The sequence below is a fragment of the Mus caroli genome, chromosome 3, assembly GCF_900094665.2.
Source record: "Mus caroli chromosome 3, CAROLI_EIJ_v1.1, whole genome shotgun sequence".
NCBI lineage: Eukaryota > Metazoa > Chordata > Mammalia > Rodentia > Muridae > Mus > Mus caroli.
Window position 1 is genome coordinate 12,789,271 of NC_034572.1, and position 8,492 is coordinate 12,797,762.

Below are 8,492 nucleotides of genomic sequence, written 5' to 3' on the forward strand. Positions count from 1 at the left end.
TAGCTAAACAAAGAATTCTCAACTGAGGAATCTCCAGTGGCCAAGAAACATCTAAAGGAATGTTCAACATCCTAAGTCATCAGAGAAATGTAAATCATAATGACCCTGAGATTCCACCTCACACCAGTCAGATTGGCTGAGATCCAAAACTCAGGTGACAGGTGAGGACAGAATGCTCGTGAGGATGTAGAGAAAGAGAAAAACTCCTCCATTGCTAGTGGAATTGCAACCTGGTACAACCATTCTGGAAATCAGTCTGGAAATTCCTCAGAAAATTGGACATAGTCTACCTGAGGACCCAGATATAAGAGTCCTGGGCGTATTCCCATAATATACTCTAACATATTAGAAGGCAACATGCTCCACTATGTTCATAGAAGTCTTATTTATAATAGCCAGAAGCTGGAAACAAACCAGATGTCACTCAACAGAGGAATGGATACAGAAAATGTGGTACATTTACACAATGGAAAACCACTCGGCTATTAAGAACGAAGACATCCTAAGTTTAGCAGGCAAATGGATGGAACTAGAAAATATCACCCTGAATGAAGTAACTCAGACCCAAATGGACTTGCATGGTATGAACTTACTAATAAGTGGATATTAGGCAAAAAAAAAAAAGTACAGAATACCTAAGATACAGTACACAGAACTCAAAAAGCTCAACAAGCTGAAGTGCCCAAGTGAGGATGCCTCAGTCCCATTTGGGAGAGAGAAGAAAGTAATCACAAATGGGGAGGAAGGGACCTGGGAGGGAAAGTGGACAGTGTGGGGGGCGGTAGTGGGGAGGAGAAGGGAACCTGATTTGGTATTGGGTGAGGGAAAAGGACTGAAGCCTAGAGGGCCAGCAAAACTATGGAAACAGGCAACCTCAGGAAGTAGGAGGGTGGGAGTCCTCCAAAATGCCCAAAAGACCTGGGAGGTAAGAGACTCTCAGGAATCAAAGGGAGGAACCTTAGATGAAATGCCCAACAGTGGGGAGAGGAAACTTACAGAGCTCACCTCCAAGAGGAAGCGAGAACATCAAGTGAGGGGTGGGGTTGCCATTCCAGTCACATCTCTGACCTATAATTTTTCCTGTCTGAAAGGATTACAGGGATGGAAATGGAGTGGAGCCTGAGGAAAAGAAGATCCATCGACATGCCCAAAGTGGGATCCAGCTCAAGGGGAGATTCCAAGGCCTGGCACTATTACACAGGCTATGCAGCACTCACAAAAAGGGATCTACCATTGACTTCCCTCTGAAAGACCCAACAAGCAGCTTAAAGTGTCAGGTGCAGATATTTGCACTCAAACAATGGACAGAAGCAGCTGACCCCTGTTGTTGAATTAGGGAAGGGTGAAAGAAACTGAGGAGAAGGTGATTCTGTAGTAGTACCAAAAGTCTCCATTACTCTGGACCCCTGAGATGCCTCAAACACTGGATCACAGAACAGACAACATACTCCAGCTGATATGGGGCCCCCAACACACATACAGTAGAGGACTTCTGGGTCTGTGTTCATTCAGAGATAATGCACCTAACCCTCAAGAGATTGGAGGCCCTAGGTATTTTAGAGGTCATATGGGGTAGAGGTAGGGGCATCCATGTGTGAAAGGGTTGTGAGGTGAGGAGGAGGTATGGGATGTGGAACAGTCAGAGGGTGGATGGGGGGCAGGGAATGGAATATGGATTGTAAAAAATAAATCAATTAAAAAATGTTTTAGAGCCGAGCCTTTAATCCCAGCACTCAGAAGGCAGAGGCAGGCAGATTTCTGAGTTCAAGGCCAGCCTGGTCTACAAAGTGAGTTCCAGGACAACCAGGGCTATAAACTGATACAGAGTTAGGTATTTGAATCTGACTATTAGTATTGGTGCCTATTCTTATTTTTGAAAAATTGGAATTCTCTTAACCTACATTGTCACAGGTGTTAATATTGTATGCTGTTTAGATAATGTAAAAACTACTCATCTATTAAGTACTTGAAATATAAGACTGCGAGATCAAGAGGTGAAGAAAGGATCAGTGTGAGAAGCAGGAGTTTTAAGCAAATCCCTCTTTTTAATGATTATTCTGGCCTAAGGCTTCCTAGAGAGATAATAGGAGGAGCTGCCCTGGAGAAGTTGGCCTGGAGGGAAACACCATCATTATAGCCCAGGCTCCATTGTAGCCATCTACTAACATGTATCTGTTGTTCAAGAGCTTTCTGGGTCTACACAGTAGATATGCACAGGCCATTGACACTCTGCCCTTGGGTTGTCAGAAAGAAGGGATTTCTAAAGGGGGCCTCCATAACAATTGAAAACAATTCATAATGAGTATTCAATAGTAGTCACTGAAAAAAAAATAGAGGGTGATTGAGTACTCCTGTAGTCACTGCATTTAAAGGAACATGGAGATGCACGGGCTATCCTGAGCTACCTAGCAAGATCCTACTTCAAACAAACAAACAAACAAACAAAACGTTAGCATTGTAGCAAAAAAACACGGACCTAGCAAGTGCAGTAAGTACCTTGCATACATTTAAAAAACAAGAACAAAAAAAGGTGAAAAATCTCAAATTAGTAACCTAAATTTCTACCTTCCGTACTGGTAAATTAAGTCTAAAGCCATGTAAAGTATAAATAAATAAATAAATAATCATTGATTATTGAAATACAAATGGAAAAACAAGAAAGAAATATCAATATAACTGTAAGCTGGATTCGTGAAAATATTTAAGGCATTTTTATTAGATATTTTCTTCATTTACATTTCAAATGCTATCCTCAAAGACCCCTATACCCTCTCCCCCCCACTCTGCCCAGCTCCCCAATCCACACACTCCTGCTTCCTGGTCCTGGCATTGCCTTGTACTGGGGCATTTAAAAGCTGACTGTAAAAGGATCAGAAAAACATTTGCCTGGTTTAGCGCATTGATTTGCTCTGAGCCTCAGCCTATTCAATGATGCTCCCTCAGCAGTGAACTTGCCCACCTCAGCCTGCCCTGCTGTGGCTGCAGCTGCGTGTACCACTTCGGAACTGGATGGATGATTGGGCCACAATCTTCAGTGAGTAGACATATTCCTCAGTTCTGTGGTGTTCCTGATCACACATTTATGGAGTTTCTGAAGGGCAGTGGAGATTACTGTCAGGCACCGCGGAACCTCTATGCAGACAAGTGAACTGTAGAAATTCATTACTACTCCACCAAGAAGCCCATATAAGAGTGGACAACCTGGACACAGGAGTGTTGAATTGAAATCTGCAGAGCATTTGATAAGAGCTCAGCCCCGGCTGGGGTAAACTTGAGTGCACTTCCTTTGTATTGCCTCATTATTACTGGAGTGAAGAATCACTGCTTCTGCTTCATTGCCTGTTTCTCCCAAAGCAGGGAGAATTTCAAGTGGAGTATATTGAATATTGAAGTAGCTTCAGGCTGTTTTTGGTTTTGTTTTGTTTTATTCTGTGTGTGTGTGTGTTTTGAATTATTTCTGTATTCAATTTTTTTTTAATTCTTTCATAACCTATTGGGTGTTTAAAACAAAACAAAGCAAAACAAAACAAAACAACTAAATTAACGTGTCGCAGATGAACTGCTCTGCTCCTGTGAAAGTCACATGCAAGAGCATGAGATTTCTTACTACATACAACCCAACCAGTGCGACCTTAAAACAAATTTATAGAGGAACGTAAGTATGGAGATACCACAGTAAGAGTATATGAGGCAACTTTCGACACTACTTTTGTGGAGAAAGAAGGCACTCCTGTTCTTGACTGCCCTTTTGATGATGGTGCACCACCCTCCAACCAGATTGTTGATGACTGGTTAAGTCTTGTGAAGATTAAGTTTCAGGAAGAAATTTGTTGCTGTATTGAGTCCATTGTGTTGCAGGCCTTGGCAGAGCTCTGGTGTTTGTTGACCTAGCATTAATTGAAAGAGGAATGAAATATGAAGATGTAGTACAATTCATAAGACAAAAGTCGCTTTGAGCTTTTGACAGCAAGCAACTTTTTTTATCTGGCAACATACCATCCTAAAATGTAGCTCCACTTCAAGTATTCCGATGGTCATAAAAACAACTATTATATTCAGTAAAACTTTGGTGCCTGATGCCATTGCCTTGGAAGTGGAACATCCGATGGGACCTGATTTGTCATGATTTGTCAGCTTACGGAATAAGTCTACTGAAGCTCCACAGGAATACTAAAAACCAGTTTTCCTCTGCCACAAGCTTGACAAAATTGCAAGCTCGATATTTGTATTATAATCAACATGTTTTGGCACTTAGCTAAAAATTTTTGCTGGTTAGTATTTTAAAATATGCTTGTTATTTGTACCAATTGACCTTTTCTAAAATAAGGTATTGAGTTATGTCATTAAATGTAGTATGTGGCAGAATAGTATTAGTCTATAAGGAATTTAGAAGGAATAGGTGCCAAGATACTCAGCACAATACTTGTATATTTTTAGCATCACACAGAATCAAAATTCCAGGAATTAAGAACTCTCTAGACCATCCACGGTGTATAACTTCAGTCATTTCAAGCACTGCAGGGCTTCTCTCATTATCTGCCTGCTCACTCTGTTTACATCTCCCACACTTACACCAGAATACATCAGGTTTGCTTAGCCATCCATTTTTTTTTAAACTAAGTCTTGTGCTGATTATTTAATGTCTCTGTCATTTTATTTTATTTTATTTTATTTGCTGTTTTGGAAAAACTTTGTATGAAAATCAACTTTGTTACAGAAGCACATATCTTCAATAATGTCTCCAGACAGAAAGCCATAGAGCTAATGTTTGCACTCACAGGTGCAACTTCACAGGGAAGCCTATAAACAAGAGGGGGCAATTAAATGTGTTTAGTGATATGTTACCTTTGTCTTGTGCAGGATGGAGAGTATGTTCTTTAAGTTAGTAAATATTTTTAAAAGGCACAGATACGTTGTTGCAGCTAAACAATCCTTTATCAAAGTTTCTAAAATTCTTGTGTTTTCCATACCTATCAGAAGTTTTTCAATTTGTTGGAATTATGGTTTTCGCCTTCTCTTCCAAATCTCTAGCAAAAAAGAAAAAAGAAAAAGTAGTATCTGCTATTGAACTGAGCAGAAATATTTTATACAACTTTTGAGCTATGTAACTTAATAATTAGAAACCTGATCGATTGTTTTATTATATAATCAATAAAATGGTGATGTGTATTAATGTTTGTTCAACCATACTTTGTGGGAATTGGTGGTTATAGTTTTGTGGGAAAAAGTTTGTCATTGTCCAGTAGCCTGTAAAAACACAGTGTGAGAGCTTCCACATCTAAATAAATGAAGAACACACCCAAAAATACAAATACAAATAAACACGTGAAAACTTAATAAAAGTTTGGCTGTTATTACAGAAATTATCAACGTAAAAGAATCCTAGATCTTGGGCACGAACTCAGTGGAGGGTCTCAAGGTCTCCAGAGGACTCTCCACACCACAGGCACCCTAGCACACCTAGGATCTTGAGATCACTGTTGAGTGGAACACAACATCTGTTCCAAAAAAAAAAAACTCAGAGCATCTTGTGCCAGCAAGAACAGCAACAAAAAAAAACCCTCCAAACCAGCAGCTGGGATTCCTTCTGGTGGCTCCAGCCCCTCTTCATCTTGGGCATGAACTCAGCAGGCCCTAGAACACCCAGTATCTTGGGATCACTGAGACCAGTCTACACAGGAGAGTATGTGAGCGACAGATGCAACAAAGCTTCTAGGACATGGTCCCTTTGGGCCTTATTCTCAGCCAGGAAGCAGAGATGAAACGCAGACCCCTGGGCACCTTCCTCTCCAAAGGAGATTCTGCCTCCAGGGAGAGCTCTGACCCTGGGACTCAGGATGTGGATCTGAGCTCCAGACTTCTGGGCACCCTCCTTGCAAGAGGGGAGCTTACATGCAGAGAGTACTCTGACCACTGGGACTCAGGAGGGAATTGGACTCCCAGGAGTGCTGACAGAGGCTAACAGAATCACAGGAGGAACAAGCTCCACCCAGAGATTTCCAGATGGCAAAAGGAAAATGTAAGAATCTTACTAACAGAAACGAAGAACACTAAGCATCATCAGAACCCAGTTCACCAACCACAGTGAGTCCTGGATATCTATACACACCCGAAAAGCAAGACTCAGATTTAAAATTATATCTCATGATGCTGGTAGAGGATTTTAAGAAGGGAATTAAAAACTCATTTAAAGAAATACAAGAGAACACAACTAAACAGGTAAAAGACATTAAAGAAGTACAGGAAAACACTGCTAAACAGGTAGAAGTACTTAAAGAGGAAACACTAAAATCCCTTATAGAATTACAGGAAAACACAAACAAACAGGTGATGGAATTGAACAAAACCATCCAAGATCTAAAAATGGAAGTAGAAACAATAAAAAAAAAAAAAACACAAAAGGAGACAACTCTGGAGATAGAAATCCTAGGAAAGAAATCAGAAACCATTGATGGGAGCATCAGCAACAGAATACAAGAGATAAGAGAGAATCTCAGGTGCAGAAGATTCCATCAAAAACATAGACACAAAAAAAAAAAAATCAAAGAAAATGCAAAATGCAAGATCCTAACCCAAAACATCCAGGAAATCCAGGACACAATGAGAAGATCAAACCTTAGGATAATAGGTATACAGGAGAATGAAGATTTTCAACTTAAAGGGCCAGCAAATATCTTCAACAAAATTATAGAAGAAAACTTCCCTAACCTAAAGAAAGAGATGCCCATGAACATACAAGACGCTTATAGAACTCCAAATAGGTTGGACCAGAAAAGAATTTCCTCCCGACACATAATCAGAACAACAAATGAACTAAATAAAGATAGAACATTAAAAGCAGTAAGGGAAAAAGGTCAAGTAATATATAAAGGCAGACCTATTAGAATTAGACCAGACTTCTCACCAGAGACTATGAAAGCCAGAAGATCCTGGACAGATGTTATATAGACCCTAAGAGAACACAAATGGCAGCCCTGGCCTCTATACCGAGCAAAACTCTCAATTAACATAGATGGATAAACCAANGTATTCCATGACAAAAACAAATTCACACAATATCTTTCCACAAATCAAGCTCTTCAAAGAATAGTAAAGGGAAAACTCCAAGGATGGAAATTATGCCCTAAAAAAAAAGCAAGAAATTAATCGTTTAACAAACCTAAAAGAAGACAACAGCAAGAACAGAATCCCAACAATAACAACAAAAATAACAGGAAGTAACAATCACCTTTCCTTAACATCTCTTAATATCAATGGACTCAATTTCCCAATAAAACATCATAAACTAACAGACTGGCTATGTAAACCAGACCCAAAATTTTGTTGCACACAGGAAACCTACCTCAGGGAAAACGACAGAAACTACCTTAGAGTTAAAGGCTGGAAAACAATTTCCAAGCAAACTCTCTGAAGAAACAAGCTGGAGTCATCATTCTAATATCAAATAAAGTCGACTTCCAAACCAAAATTATCAAAATGACAAGGAGAAGCACATCATACTTATCATCTAGATATATAGATGAAGATATAGATATAGAGAAAGATATAGAGAAAGAGATAGAGAGATAGAGATAGAAAGAGAGATGATAGAGATCTACATATGACATATAAATATGATATTTATACATAAACATATAAGAAAACATGTAAATATACATGTTTATTCTCCTTTTTTATCTAGGAATCTAGAATTTTAGTACATGGTTAAAAAGTTTACCAATTAAACAGACCTAGGTACCTGTATATACACATATATGTATACATAAATACATATATGCATATATGCATTTATACATAAATACATATATGCATATATGCATTTATACATAAATACATATATGCATATATGCATTTATACATTTATACATATATACATGTATACATATGTACATATACACATATACACAAACTCACACATACACACATATATACATATATATGTAGATAGATGATTGATATATAGATGAATAGATAGATAGATTTTATATATATATATATATATATATATATATATATATATATATATATATGTCCCCATTCTGAGTCAAGGTAGCAGGAAAGGGGGTTTTTTTGTTTTTTGGTTTTTTTGTTTTTTGTTTTTTTTGTTTTGTTTTGTTTTGTTTTGTTTTGTTTTTTGTTTTGTTTTTTGGCAGTGGACATTTTCTTCTTTTTTTTTAATAATTTTTATTACGAATTTTCCTCAATTACATTTCCACTGCTATAACAAAAGCCCCCCATACCCTCCCCCCTACTTCCCTACCCACCCATTCCCATTTTTTTGGCCCTGGTGTTACCCTGTACTGGGGCATATAAAGTTTGCATGTCCAATAGGTCTCTCTTTCTAGTGATGGCCGACTAGGCCATCTTTTGATACATATGCAGCTAGAGTCAAGAGCTCCAGGGTACTGGTTAGTTCATAATGTTGTTGCACCTACAGGGTTGCAGATCTCTTTAGCTCCTTGGATAATTTCTCTAGGTCCTCCATTGGGGGC

At 38.7% G+C, this 8,492-nt stretch overlaps 1 long non-coding RNA gene and 1 pseudogene across 1 annotated transcript in view; one reads left to right on the forward strand and one right to left on the reverse strand.

Annotated features, from left to right (window-relative positions):
- The window catches only part of LOC110290674, a 274,545-nt gene that overhangs the window by 63,425 nt on the left and 202,628 nt on the right, over positions 1-8,492 (reverse strand). The window lies entirely within an intron of this gene.
- Positions 3,552-4,062, forward strand: LOC110291691 (annotated as a pseudogene).